The sequence below is a fragment of the Sceloporus occidentalis genome, unplaced genomic scaffold (genome assembly GCF_023333645.1).
Source record: "Sceloporus occidentalis isolate IW3139 unplaced genomic scaffold, rSceOcc1.0.p SCAF_3, whole genome shotgun sequence".
Lineage (NCBI taxonomy): Eukaryota > Metazoa > Chordata > Lepidosauria > Squamata > Phrynosomatidae > Sceloporus > Sceloporus occidentalis.
The window spans coordinates 37717142-37730563 of record NW_028316983.1 but is presented as its reverse complement, the minus strand read 5'-3'; the positions used below and the strand labels follow the sequence as shown (position 1 = coordinate 37730563).

General features: G+C 39.0%; 1 protein-coding gene across 5 annotated transcripts in view; it reads right to left on the bottom strand.

Moving 5' to 3' along the window:
* LOC149315764 (disks large-associated protein 4-like) overlaps nucleotides 1-13422 on the bottom strand; it is a 492990-nt gene that overhangs the window by 205666 nt on the left and 273902 nt on the right. The gene's annotated exons all lie outside the window — the stretch shown is intronic.

The following is a 13422-nucleotide window of genomic DNA, read 5'->3' as shown; positions in this document are numbered from 1 at the left end:
GGCTTTTATGAAACTTTGTCTTCCATTTCTATGCACATTATTCCTTAAGGGAGAAAATGCCCTGCTGAGTTCAGCAGTATTTCTTCTGCTAAGTCACTGTACTTCTGCTTACATTAGAAAAAATCGATATTTTGCCATCTATTATAAGCTATCTTTAATTGCAGAAGTTAAAGGTTAAACACCTTCTCCAGTTATGTGATCCCACTTCAACTTCCCTGCCTCTACTAGCCATTTACTTTAGTAGAGTAAAATAGAGGAGGTCCAATCAGATTCTATTAAAACTGCTCAAGATTTCAATTGTTTCTTCCATTACAAATATAATATTTATTGGGTTTTATGAAAGATGCACAAAGAAAAATGGACATAACTGAATGAACCAAAACAAATACATCAACAAGATGCAAAAGTGATTCTGAACTTTATATGTACAGTAGACTATTTTCATGTCTTCTCAATATTCCACAAAACTGCCCAGAAATTCCCAGGAAAGCTGGAGATATTAGAACCAAAAGGGAGAACTGAAAAGGTTCTTGACATGACCTTCTGCCCTGTTTTTGAATGGTTCCTGATAGGAAGACTAGCTACATTCTAACAGAGCAGATTTGGAATAGTTGTCTGTTTCCCATACCATGATGGCTGATTCCTGAGATGCCAATGGGATCTCTTATTTTTATTTTTGCTAAACAGTAAGAGGTGATCCTTCCATTACAATCCATTTGGATGGAGATACTCTTTTGGACAAAAATAACAAAGTTTTATTGACATACATAAAAAGCAACACAAATGCTCTTAGTGCAGCAGGTACTATGATTCATGAGATTTCATGAGTGAATATGGAATATTCTTCCTTGTATAATTCAAGCAGAAGAAACTGTGCTGAATTTTGAATACGCCTTAAAACATATTTGTTTATGCAACCTTTCCTTGGAAAATTATAATTATCTCCCTGGTTCCATCTCGATATTAATTGCTGCTTTTAATTTCTTATTTTTAAAGAGTTTTAACATTATTTTCTACTGCCTTCTTATTCTGCATTATAGATGTTACATTTTATCATAAAAGATAATTTAATATTGCCTTTTATACTGTATTGTATATGATTTTATGGAACTAGCTTAGATATTTTATTGTTAAGTGATATAAAACATACTTATGTATATGCATATCCTTGTGTCAGGCTTCACCCTCTACTAATAATAAGTATATTTCTACATGGAAATTACTTCTATTTCATAATGTTGGCCTAAAGCTGTCTCTGTGTAGATGCACAACTAATGTAATGGCAATATCATTTGTTATTGAAATGTTATAATTCATCCTTGACATTGATCCTAGATACTTCTAGCAACCATTTGCAAGAGTGCCACTCTCTCTCTCTAAAGTGCCAAGCTTTTTTCAAAGAGCACGTCAGCATTCATTGCTAATGATGCCAAACCCCCCTAGCAACTGCATCATTATCTTTGGCCAATGCAATTGGCAACCTTTAATAACACTTTTGAAATTTGTCACTGCTGTCATTAGTTTCCATGGGTAACTGTACCATAGTACACTTTGCTTTTACTATTTACATCCATCAGCAGCATTTCTGGCACCCTTTAGTAATGTTATCACTCACCATCTATAAGCAACACAACCACTAGTTTTCATTAATGTTACCACTTTTGATTTTCAATATTAGTGACATTCATCATGCATGTTACCAATTTCCATTACTAAAGCTTTGCCCATACATCATTTCTGCTTCCAAACTTCCTTCAATACTTGGACTCACTAGCACCACATCTTTTTGAGGGTCAGCTAGACATATGACCAACATCCATCAAGACACCATTAACATCTATCTTGTGCTCCACCCACATCCATCACTGATACAGTGGGCATCCATCAATAGTACCACCACCATCTCTTACTAGCACAGTAAGAAGATCCTACCAGTGCCTCCAGCAAACTATCAGCATCAGTGGCATTCCATACGGACAAAGCTGGCAGGACTCAGCTACGCTTTTAGGAGTTTATCACAAGAAGGAAATTGTGAATATCCTGGGAAAATGCATAATTACGTGTAACAATTTCACATGATGTTGCACAAAACCTGCCATTAAAGTGGTCACAAAGAAGCATTCATGAACATCTTTTTTACTTTCAGGATTTTAGCAACAATGCATTTCTGATATCACTTTATTTGTGCAATTGCATGTGATCATCATGCACAATTACTCGCCATTTCCGCTTCATTTATGGGATGCTTTAAATGCTCTTTAATCTAATGCCAATATCAGCTCCAGTGTGATAAACTCCTTAGAGAGGAAGATCCTTAGGCTCTATGCTTCTACTCACCTTAATTTGAAATGTTCCACAGAGGAAGTGGAGGAAGAAGCCTATTGTTTGTGGCACTGCATTTGTCTTTGCATGCTTCAGTAGCTCAAATATAGCAGTGCTATAATTAACTTTAATTAATAATCATCAAGGCAGTGCTTACGAGCAATTGTGTCTGGGCTACGCTAACTGCCAAACAGCATCTTCACTTTCACTCCACTCCACAGTATCTCTCATTTCAGCACTGATTCATTCAATTTCTATTTGGATTCAGTTGGGATGAGAGGAAAATCAGGAACAGGAGTACAATATTGCAGATGTAAGACTAATCTTAGCTGAAAGAATTCACACCAATAAAATAAAATAGAATTCTGTGCACACCTTGGCTTCCTACATCTTGTTAGTGCTATGTGAATGCCTGATGAATATCACTGGTCCTGCCTAATGAAGAATTGTGTCGAGTAATCTATAATAACTCTTCATGCAGTGGATCAGGCTAACATAAAATCTTTTAAAAGAAAAATGTCTGACAAGTACAAGGCAGACACGGCTAAGGAAATCATTCCTTGATTGAAAGTAGTTATTTCCAGAAAAAACCAGCATCTTTAACATCCAGCAATGCTTGGTCCTCTCACTTTCAGCCCCTTTCCAGCACTTAAAACCTGCTCAGTTGGATTTTTCAGCCTCCCCAAATAGGTTTTGGGGTGCTTGGGAGCTGCACTGGGAAGGAGAGATTGCACCACTCTCATTTACACTGCTCTTTCATGACTGGAAATCCAGCAAGCATATAACCTTTATTAATCATTGCTTTCAAATATGAATTAAATGGTATTGATAAGGAAGAATCAAGTTGGAGGACAATCCACCTATAATGTGATTTTCTTTTTTCTACTGCCTTTCATTTTAACAGGCATATTGTTTTTTCCATTGAGTCATGTTGCCTCATGACATGTCTAGAGTATGATTACTTCAGATTAGTTGTTTTATGTGAACAATCACTTGTTTCTCAATCAGCCACAAGTGCCAGTAGTCAAGACAAAATAGACCCATAGCCACCCTTTAGGGAAACAGAATGTTCAAGTAGTTATACTAAATCAGCCTTTTCTCAACTAAGTAATGCAGAAAGTGATGGAATAAAGCTGAAGGTACTACAATACAGTTATATGGCAGCTAAAGAAAGTTAAATTCTTGATATCTCTCTCTTTAGGTATATGTCTTTCAGGTGTAGTTTTTTTTTAACTAATAGGAAAAGTATATGCTATTTTCTTGAAATTATTACAAATACTCCAGTAAAATAACTAGCATATAATGTTTGGACATATTTGATTTAAACCAAATGTCCTTAACTGGAATAGTTTTGGAATAACTGGCATAGTTTTTTTCTGGAACACGAATGTCACTGATAAAAATGTACTCATTTTTAATTATTTTTAATGAATTTTATATCCCACCTTTCTCCTATCCCAGGATTCAAGGTAGAATATAAATCAATAAACTACTGAAATCTGTGTCTGCTTACACATCTCTGGGTTGTGTGTGTGTGTGTTTTGAGGAAACAGTGCCCAGAACATTAAGATTACTGTGGGAAATGTCAACACAGTGGGCCATTCCCTTACGCAGGGGATCCATTTTGGAACACCCCCCGTACTTTCAGTGTAAGCTGAAAGCCGCATATGGCATGCTCACGTATGACATGGATGCACTGTATATAGAATCATGAAGAAACTGAAGAGGTGATCTTTTGAAAAACTGGGAAAAGTTATTTCTTGAACCACAAGAATCCCCCAGTTAGCATGCCTCCTGGCATGTTGGGAACTGATTTTCAGAAGAGTAACTTTTCTATGCTCTGTTGAAGATCTCTCAAAAGTGGTTCTCGTTACCCCTATGCTACCTTTTGTGGCATCCTAAATTCAACCTGTATGTTAGCAAGAACCTCAAATTGATTTTTTTGGACTTCTTTAAGTGACAGGTATTTGGAAATTAAATAGGCAAGTTATCGAGTGGGAGTGTCATGAAATTTTAATAGCCCAGGAGGAGATACATCTCAGTTGAGGAAGTAAAGTGGAAAACTAAAGTGTAGTTGAGGAATACTTTAGAGACTCCAGATTCTACTCTGCTTCAAAAGGTCATTTAAACCTTTCCCTTGTCTACATTGTCCTTAGAGGTGAAACAGAAGCAGGGCTCATTCTACAGAAACACTGCAAACAACTGACTTCCTCTTCTTCAATATTTCACAATTAGAAGCACTCTAAGTGGTGATGACAGAAAATAAACAGGAGAGGAAGGATCTAAACTATCCAGTCAAGACATTTTGGCCTTATACTCTAGTATGACTGAACGCCTAGTATTATTTTTTTAAAACTTAAAACTGAAGCACTGTGGGAAAGAAGCCAAAGAGTTACTCAACGGAAGTGCTGATACTAAATCCATACAAATGTACTGGGAACAGCAATAAAAGAATCCATGTACTCATGCTATGGCCTACTTTCCACTACAAACTGGAAAGCGGTTGCTTGGCTTTGCATTGTGTTGTTCATTGCCATCAAGTCAGTTTTGACTTAAGGCGTACCTATGAAGGAGAGCCGTCCAAGACATTCTGTCATCAGCAGCTTTAATCATATTCTGCAAACTGAGGGCTGTGACTTCCTTGATTGAATCTATCCACCTGTAATGTGGTCTTCCTCTTTTCCTGTTGCATTACAGTGGAGGATTTACAACCCTATATGTAAATTAAATGGCTTTAAAATGTTGCTTTTTTATTTTACTATAGTTCCCAGAGCCCCAAGCTAATATGGCACCTGTACTCCCAAAAATGCAATAGTTTGATGCTTTGGTTATTTATTTCTTATTGTCTTGACTATTTCTTTTTTTTAAATAATTTTTATTGAGGTTTCTTACATACATACAAATACAGTGTACAAATAAAGAAAAAGAATAAAAAAATAGTGTACAAATTGAGAAAAAAAACAAAGAAAAACTTTACATTATTTTGATCTTCCGTGGTATCTTTACGCTTACCACTGTTTTTTTAAACAATTTAAACAATTACTTATATCTTTCTGTACGCGGCACCAACCTTTGCCAAAAGTTCCTTATTTTGGTGTATCTAGCTTAGTTGCCATAATTTTGATACATTTTCCCATTTGTTTTCATGTTCTTGCACAGTTCTTTCTGCTGATAACATTGTCAGTCTGTCCATTACATAATAGTCATATACCCTTGTGATCCATTCATCCAAAGATGGTATTATCTTGGATCTCCAATTTTTGGCTAAATAGATGCGAGCAGCTGTTATCATATATAAGATTATACTTAACATACCTGGCGTCATTTTTATTTGTGTTGTGTCTAATATATTAAGCAGAAAAGTTTCAGGAAGGAGGGGGAATGTTATATTTAGCATCTCTTGCATCTTCTTATGTATCGCAATCCAGTATTTCTTTATTAGGTCACACTGCCACCATAAATGAAAATAGGTTCCAACTTTCTCCTTACACTTCCAGCATTTGTTATCATGGTGTGGTTTCATTTGAGATAATCTAGCTGGAGCTATGTACCACCTATGAAAAACCTTTAAATAATTTTCTTTTAAAGTGTTTCCCTTTGTAAATTTCTGATTAGTTTTCCAAAATTGCTCACACATTGTTAATAGTCTCTTGACTATTTCTTAGCCTAAATAAAATTGCTAGTCCCAAAAAGAGAAGACCATTAAATCAACACTTGTGTAGACTGAATCTACTCTAGTTGGGACTAACAATTAGATACAGAAAGCCTCAAAGGAAGTCAAAGTCAAAACCCCTTCTGAACAAATCTTGCTAAGAAAACCTCATGATAGGTATGACTTAGGGTTGGCATTTCCTTCCAGTAGTTTCTGACTTGATGGCATACAACAACAGTGTTGTTATTTTATGTATTTTATTTTTATATTACTCTGTTGATGATGAGTTGTTTTCATTTCATTTTAATTTACTGTTTATTCTTTCATGATTTCTCACATTTTTTTTAGTTTCTGCACTCCATCTATATATGGAAGTAATATTTTACAGAACTGCTATAAAGGATTATGATTGTGCAATAACATCTATCAACGTTTAAAGTTTAAAGACTTAAGCAATGTATATTTAAATACGAATAAGTCTATAAATGTTTAAATGCCTAAATGAGACCACATACCACCCCAAAAGGGTGGGCTGGAGGCATTCGTTTTAACTCTGGGGGGAGACACTGCAGCAGCCAAACCATGCGGTGTCCCTCCACAGTAAAAATAACCTGGAAAAACTGGGTCCTTTTTAAGGCACCTGGCACACGTCACGAGTGTACCATTGGTGCACTGGTGACGTAAGTGATGCACAGCGACTTCTGTATGCTGCAATTCACTTACTTCATCATGGTGGTGCCCATATGGATGGTACGCCACCATGATGCCATCGCCGTTACACGCTAGGGTTCAGGAGTGTGTGGTTACTGTGCGCTCCCAAACCTTAGTATCGGCAGCAGCACATCGCTTTTGGGCTGTGTTTTTGGCACTCATTCTTTGGCCTTAGGGCCAAAACAGACTGCCCTGAAGGGGTGGGTTCAAGCTGTCCCAGGAGAAAGCCAGACTGGGGCCGCAGCAATCACATGCCATGACCCTTTTTGCTGGCCCAGAAAGAAATAACAAATTGCTACTCCTTTTTGAGTGAGCAAAAAGCTGGATTTTTTGTTCTGGCTTTGCAGCACTCCTGCAGCATGCAGCGCATAAACACCATGTTGCTGGAGTGCCACAAAGCTGCCTGCCATGTGGTTGGGCTGGCAGCATGATGCCAGCTGGGGGCAGCATCAGAGCATGCAGCGCCTAAATGCCACATTCTGATGTGGCCCCCAAGCTGACGCAGAGAGGCCATCTATTTTGCCCCTGAATTTAACTATATAAATTACTTTAAGTACTTAAAATTCAATCTGTTCATAAATGTTATCATTATTGCATGGGGGCTTTTCTCTGTTCAAGAGCCAGAGAAGTATCCAGTGGAATGACACAGCTTGTCAGAGGCCTGCTACTAGTTTAGTTAGGACAGTTACAAAGGTCCAGTCCAGACTAAAGGTCCAGCCCATACCCAGGCAAGCTTTCCCCATCAGAGACGTCAAGGCTGATGGCCCTGTCAGAACTCTGTGACCATCATTTGCCTAGTCCTAGAGCAAGGATGTGGTATGGGTAGTTCTCCAGATGTTCTTGTACTACAAATCCCATCAACATCCTAGCATAACCAAATGGTGTGTGATGATGGGACTTAGTCCAGTGACATCTGGAGGGCCATACATTCTGGGGCTCTATCCCTGCAGATGGCTGGTGGATTTGGAAGACTATGACTAAAGGCAAGGTTGCTTTAAATAATGTAATTGTTTTGTTTGTGATGTGTTATGTTTGTCTCTATCAATAAAATTAAAATTAAAAAATAATAATAATGTAATCTTCCAGTGTGCAATTACTTAGAAGTATATGCCAGATCTGGTATCAGATTTAATATTTTGAATTCTTTTTGGAGTCTATGAACCCTGGTAGAGCTCAAAAATGAAGACCTATGGGGTGGCTGTCATTTATACAATTTTTCAGGTTTCTTGCGAGCCTGACTCAAAGTAAAAATCAGAGTCCCTGTTCACACAGTCAACCAACTATCCTAGAATGTATGGGATTGGAAGGGAAGAATTGCAGAGTGGCAGCAGGTGACACAGTGCCTTCTATGCATTCATCAGCTGCCCTCAAAGGGCCTGGGCGAAATCCTTGTGGACAATCACACTCTACCATCTTTACTGGGCCCCAGAATGAAATAAAGAGATTAGATGCATACATGGGTAGAATCAGGCCACTTTATTTAACGTCTTTAACTTGTAAACTGTTAAACTGTTTTGAACCCATGAAATGCAAAGGAGAAGCAACCTGGTGTGGGCTAGACTGAGGCAAGTGGTCCAGTGCTGATCTCCTCCCAACTGTCCTTGGTTCTGAGGTCCAGGAGCAATCCAATAAACTGGGTTGCCACCTGGCCAGCTTTGCTATGGAACACCAACCCAAGGAGTTCCCTCTCAAGCCCACAATTCATAGTGAGGTGTCAGCCTTAAGGGTTGTTTCCTTCCCACCCTATTCCTGTGACTTAATGGGGTGATTCCAAAAACCTTTCCTTTACCCAAACAGTGGTGTTCATCAAATACCTGTTCTTGCCCCACTACCTGCCAAATGATTTTTAACCAATATTTCTGAGTCACCCAGAAACAGAAAGGCAGGAAAAGAAACTGTGGAAAAGAGTAAAAAAATCCTTCCTGGCCCAAGTTAACAAGCAAAAGCCTACTCTACCCTGAAGGTGAGTCAAATGTCAATGATGAGAGGAAGATGTAGAGGACAGAAACACCTTAAATGCTCTCTGCCCCTGTCCCTATGTTGCAGCACAGAGCACCACAGTGACAGAGTCCAGATGTCTTCCCCCTGTGCCAGCAAAGATGACTCTTCTCTGGAGGTGTGTAAGCTGGGACCAAATTTTACCCATTCACTGTCTCTTTTTGATTATATGAACAGGACTTTAGTGACACGGAAGAATTCTGGTGTAAGGAGAAGTAACTCTGAAAAGACTGCCTTCCTGCCTTCCCCCTCAAAGGAATCACAATAGGAATGCAGCCCAAGCTGCAGAAAGGTCATTGTGGTGCCTGTCCTTGGCTCCCCCAGTGGGAGCCATTAGAGCAATAAAGTGTAGCACTATTTACTAAAGCTGCTATAAAGCAAATATTGTTCCCTCTTGAATGACTCCACTATTGATTATGAGACGGAAAAAGAATATAAAGCACAAACACAATTTCTCTGGTGTTCGGAGTTCTGAAAAAATTGGCCCTTGCTTCCTCTGGCATTTTGTGTCCCTGGGTTTGTATTGCACTGGAGACAGCTTTGTAGGTTCTGTATGGACAAAGCCAACAAAACTGAGATTCAGACCCATATTGGGCTATTTGATTCTGCCTGCAGCACATGGGAATACATACAGGAATTGCCTGTAAGAGAAATAAGTGGAGTCAAGTCCTGCTTAGCTAATCTGAAGCTATATTTATCATTTTCCCCGGGAAGAAGTTTTGCTTATCACTCAGTTAGAAAAGGACATCCCTCTAGTTCTTGGATCAGCAACCCCACCTTATAAGGGTTTCCGATAATAGGAAGGTTTGTTATCAAATTCAGCTAGACTCACTCACAATCCCTCTGAAGCCTTTCATACTCAACAAAGATTTACAGAGGAAACAGACTCAAATGGAATTATGTGTGGTGGAGGTGGAGAAAAGCTGTGTGTGTACTACTTCATACATTTAGCCTTTGTGTGTGCATGCTAAAAGCCTACATGAACCAGCTCTATCTGAAAGGAAAGGACAACATCCAGCTGGACCAAACCTTTATGTTCTTTGGTCTTCTTATCAACAGTTGCCCTTTCAAAAACCCCACCATATGAAAATCACTTGGTATCTGTTTTTCCAGCTATGAGCTTACTAAAGTGAAGCGACACTGTCCCCTAAACAATCAGCTTTTTTGGGCTATTAAGCAACAACCTATTGGGTATAGTCCTTGATTGTTATCCAAAACTGTGGAGCTTCCTCAAGTATCATTGCTTTGGGCTTGGCTCAGAGCCGCTATGCTCCTCCCAAATTGTGCAGATAAAGCAACAAAACTGCTTCTTCCATAGTCCAAAATAAAATATTGGTGAAACCTTTTGGGAATCTAGCTTGCCAAATGCTGAGAAAGAAAACCTGCTTTTGCTTCTAGTGGGGAGGAAACTGTCAATTTAAAATGCGCAGTATCCAAGCCAGTGCTTTCCAAAGAGCACAAAGGAGCTAGCTGCAGAACAAGCTGATCTGGGTATGGCAATGGACATGGATCCCTCACTGCATGAGGAAAACTAGAGCACACAGGGCAAATATCCGAGCACTGCAATTCCTTTCTTATGATTTTTTGCTTCTGAATTCTCAGGCATGTGCAGGCTGTCTTTGATTTCTGCAATGTACAGACAAGCACAGAGCTAAAGAGTGTTATATTTGTGGACTAGAGCCCCCAGAATCCCCAGCCATCATGGAGCCTGGCCATGCAGGCTGGGGGTGAGTGGGGTTTGTAATCCAGAAAAATAACTTTTCCAAGTTCTCTATAAATGCTTTTGCAAACAGGACCAAGATGACCAAAGTTCTACTTACATTTTAAATACAGCATATTGAAGCACTGATATTTGTATAACAAAATTTTAGCCCAAAATCCAATTGTTAGACCCAGCAGGAGTCAACATTCAAAGTTCCATCAATGCTACCAAATGCTTTTAAACAGTGATGATTAATGACTTCCATGCTGGTGGTATGGTGAATCCATTCTGGGTTTTCGTGTGACCTTCAAAGCAGTTATCCAATGTCCTGAATCTATTTTTGGGATAGAACCACAAGCTGCAACTGTTTTTAAATGAATACATAGAACATTTTAAAGTGTAAGCTTTTTTCTTTTTTGGGGGGCAGGGACAAATTGTCAAATGATCTTGGCCATGATGAAAGGCACTGCTGGACAACACATTACTATATCAAATTCAACATTTATTTGTGTGTGAGAGTGGCGTTAAGATTTCAGACACTCAATTTCAAAGACTCATAGCTTGGGTTGTAATGACTGATTGATAGTGTGCTAGATAGTTCCTTAACTCTTATAATTGTATGAGGTTGATTCTGTTATGGTGTTGTTTGGATGCTGTGTGATGTGTAGCAGTGATTTACATTGTATTGTAATTGTTTATATTGTGTTTGTATTGTATTTCTTTCCGTCCATCTAAACTGCTACAATTTTTCTCCAGTTGTCTGGGAAATCATCTCTCTTACAGCAATAGATGCTCTGCAGGTGTCTGTGTTTAACAAGATGAGTAATTCCCTTTCACTTCTTTAACCAGGCTCTTTTAATTAGTGTAACAATTGTCTTCTTTGAAGAGCTCATCTTTTACAGACAGATTTGCACTGTTTTTGCTAGGATGGAGGAAAGTGCCATGTGGATTTTGTTCTTTTCAGATATTTACTTTTTGAAGCATCAGGTAGCTAAATACCTGATTGAAACATATGGGACAGCCAATTTGACCTTCACTGGGGGGATTCAGTTTCTGAAATGTGAGAAGCAAAATTAACCTAAATCCTAGCTTTGCTGGCCATGTTTGGCTCTTCCAGAATCGTTTGTGCATTGGTTGCTGCATGTTTGAATATTTGTATAGTGTTAGAAGGTATCTGGTTCATTTTAGCCACAAGACTGATACAGTTATATGGCAACAATGGTCCCTCCAAGAAATTGACCTTTCAGGCTTGTTTCTAGAAATATTTGATAAACCCAATGCATTCTATGTTGCTTGCAGGGCCAGTCTACGTTATTTGGTTACTGGAAGGAAACTTGGCACAACCATCTCACCCACTGTCACACAAATATCATGTACAAAGATTGACCAAAGAGACAACTGAAAGCAACATCAAAAACTGGTAAAAAGTTAGGAGACTCTACAGACAGGTGGCATGTAGCCGCCCCTTTTAGCTCCAGATCATTGCCGTGGCAACTACACACTGTGGCAATGATCCACTCTCTGCAGGGAGCAAAAAAGCAGCTGTGAAAAGTGGCTTCTTCTTGCTCCCTGGAAGGGGTGTCATAGGTATGCTGGTGCGCCATGATGACACCCCTTCCATGCAGTGCCGTTTGGGCACTGAGCCCAAGGTACCTCATCATGGCACATGCTATGTGTACAGACGCATGCCAAGATGGTGCTTGTGCAGAGGAGTGAGGCTTCAAGTGTGCAAATGCTCAGCATTCACTGCGCATACAGGATGGCACAAAGTGCTGGTCTGTACTGGCCTTTAGTCTTCTTTATTGTACCTGGATGCAGCAAGGTATTTCAGAGGGCACAGGGTAGTCACTGTGGCACACACAGGTCTGTCCTTTAACACTTTGTACTACTTTGTATTTGCTGCCTGAGGCATACCTCAATGTGTTTCACTCTAGGGCCAGAGAAATTGATACTATAAATTGTCTATCAACTTGTTATGCTCTTCTGGTTACAGAGTCACTTCTTTGGTGTATCATCTAATTGGACCAAAATTAAAACTGAACAGTCCATGACTTCAGGAAACATACACACATGCACACTGGATTTCTGTATTTTTTGTTCTACAAGGCACACGTGGAACCAATTCTGATCAAAACTGATATTTATATTTAGGATAAAATGCCAACCATTTGCATGCAGTCTGGGAATTAATCGACAAATGTCACCTTCCCCACCAAAATCTCTGTGGTTTTGGCCCATTTTGCATGGAACTTGGCACAAAGCATATTTTATGGATTGGTCATGTTGTTAGTCAATCTTTTGCTTATTCAAATTAAAAGCAAAATAATCAGCAACAATTTGGGCAATGCCCGGTGGATTTTTTAAAATAGTAATGAGCATCTACATGGTGAGTTGCTTTGAGTGTTGGACTCTGGCACATTAAGGTTACAATCCCCGCTCAGCCATGGAAGTCTTTTGGGAGACCTTGGGCAAGATACACACTCTGTGCCTTAAAATAAGACAATGGCAAATCTGTTCTGAATAAATCTTGCCAAGGAAACCCTATGACAGGGTTGCCATAGGTGAGAGTAAGCTTGAAGGTACATAACAAGAACAAGGAATGAATATAAAAATAATCTTTCTGTATTTTCTTACTGATTATTTCAGCAAATAGGAAATTTGGCAGAGTGACTACTTAGACACATTTAACTCATATTCACAACAACACAGAATAACAGTATGTTTCAGTTTAAATTAGAATAGAGAACTTCTTGGTAGTAATGCTGGACATATATTTCTTGCTTGGATATTATCTAAATTGCAGGTGGAAGACTAATCCGCAGAAGCACCATTGTCAGATGAAAATGGATCTAGTCACAATAGATTCCCCTGCTGGCTGAAATTCAGTGGAGAGGTGCTAGCAATAGAAAGCACTCTTCTCAACTATAGACCGAAGACATCCTGCTGCTAATCTTTCTTGTGGTATTGCAAATGAAGGATAAAACTAGCAAATAGTGGGTACCCAGTCAGAACCAGAATTTCATGCTTTCTAAAAATC